This window comes from Hippocampus comes, unplaced genomic scaffold (genome assembly GCF_001891065.2).
Source record: "Hippocampus comes isolate QL1 unplaced genomic scaffold, H_comes_QL1_v1.1 scaffold48, whole genome shotgun sequence".
NCBI classification, from domain to species: domain Eukaryota; kingdom Metazoa; phylum Chordata; class Actinopteri; order Syngnathiformes; family Syngnathidae; genus Hippocampus; species Hippocampus comes.
In genome coordinates this window covers 109,205-110,886 of record NW_017808403.1, presented here as the reverse complement: position 1 = coordinate 110,886, position 1,682 = coordinate 109,205, and positions in this window count along the sequence as shown.

The following is a 1,682-nucleotide window of genomic DNA, read 5'->3' as shown; positions in this document are numbered from 1 at the left end:
CGCGGAATTTGTTTCCCTGCGCCGATTGTGACGGCTTCCGCAAATTGTTCTCTCCAGGACGTCGTTCCGACCAGCACGGCCAGTCTGGTCTTCTTCAGAACCTCGTCCACCGCATTCTCACACACACACACACACACACACACACACGCAGGCTTGGGTGGGACCCCGGCAGTCCTTCCTAATTTGTTGATCTGTCTCGGCACAGCATGCGAAGCGATGGCATGACGCCGCCGCCCCAACGTTGTGACGCGTCGGCGTCCTTTGCCACTCGATCTTCCTCGCGTTTAACGTTTCACATCGACGCCGACGAGGCAGTCAAAAGATCACGCGACCGCCGCGGTTCCTTTCACCGATGGACGGGAACCCAACGGAAGAAAAGGAGCGTGCAAGGTGAGCAGGAGATGATGAAACTGGTCTTGGACCGCCTCCAACCGGGCCGTGCCATCCATCCATCCGCTCCTCCTCCCGAAGGTCGCCTATCGCGGCCGTCTTCGGGCAGAATCGGTTGTCACGCCAGAATCATCCGGCACCCGCTCCGCTTGCGCATCGGCGGGGCTCTGGCACGCGGGAGGGGAGTGCCGATCAGCTGCGGGCGTGGCGGCGCCACCCGGCGCAACCCAGTCTGGTCACCAAAGGGAAAAAGACACGGGAGGACCCCGGAAGCGGACCCTCCAAAAGCAAAGCGCGGAAGGAAGAGGCTCTGTCACGACACGTCACGGACCCACCCGGTCATTTGCTCGGAATCTTCTCAGAGGCATCACTTGAAAACGTCAACAATGGCAGAGATTGGTCGAGGAAAAAAAAGTGCGGCCCGTCCACACGAATGGCTCCTCATGATTCATGATGACGGATCGCGGCGGTCGAGGGTGGCCCGCGCCGACCGGCTCCGGCACGCCCGCGACCCGCGTGAGGAGAAAGCCGTTCATCCGCACAATGACGACAATCTCGCAGCGTTGCCGGAGGTCACTTGGCGTCGCGGTAGGTCGGTGGCCCCTTTGCGCCAATCGGTCCCAAAGAAAGCAGGGCGGGGCTTCGCAAAGGTTGCCCGCTCCCGGTGCGGAGGGCCGCCGTTCTCGGAATGCCTTCCTTTCGCCGGCCGCAGGTCCGCCTGGGCAAGAACGGCGAGGAGCTCCCGCTTTCAAAGAAGGTCGCCGACACGCGCGCGGCTTTCCATTCCGAGCTTCGGTCGGTCGAGGCGTCGTCACGGCAACCTGCATCCAGCACCGTCACCTTCGGCGGCGCGTCGGTCCGGCCGCCTGGCGGTCGCTCGACAATTAGCAGAAAATTCTTAACGAGCGGCGCAAGAGTCATCCAGAGGCCGAGAGGCTCCTAGCTGTGACGGCCCCCCCCCCCACCCCCAGTTTCAGCGGGACCCCCCTGCCTATCGTATCCCCGCCGAACTCTGACCTCCTCAAAGACTCCGGCAATTTCCACAGCAATAAAGTGTTACCGTGGCGACCAGACCACCAAGGGACCGCCCGGGGTTCAAGGCACCGACTCCGATGCGGGAACGCGGGTCGGACGGCCCCGTTCCGAGGGTCCGGTCCCGTCGTAGGTCTCGGGGAGGGGCGGTCCGGGTCCGGATGGAATAATGAGGCGCTTGCGGGGGCTTTGAGAGGACGTTGAAAAGCTTGCGACGCGGCTCGAAGGAAAGGATAAATCAGGCGGGGAACACAATGGCA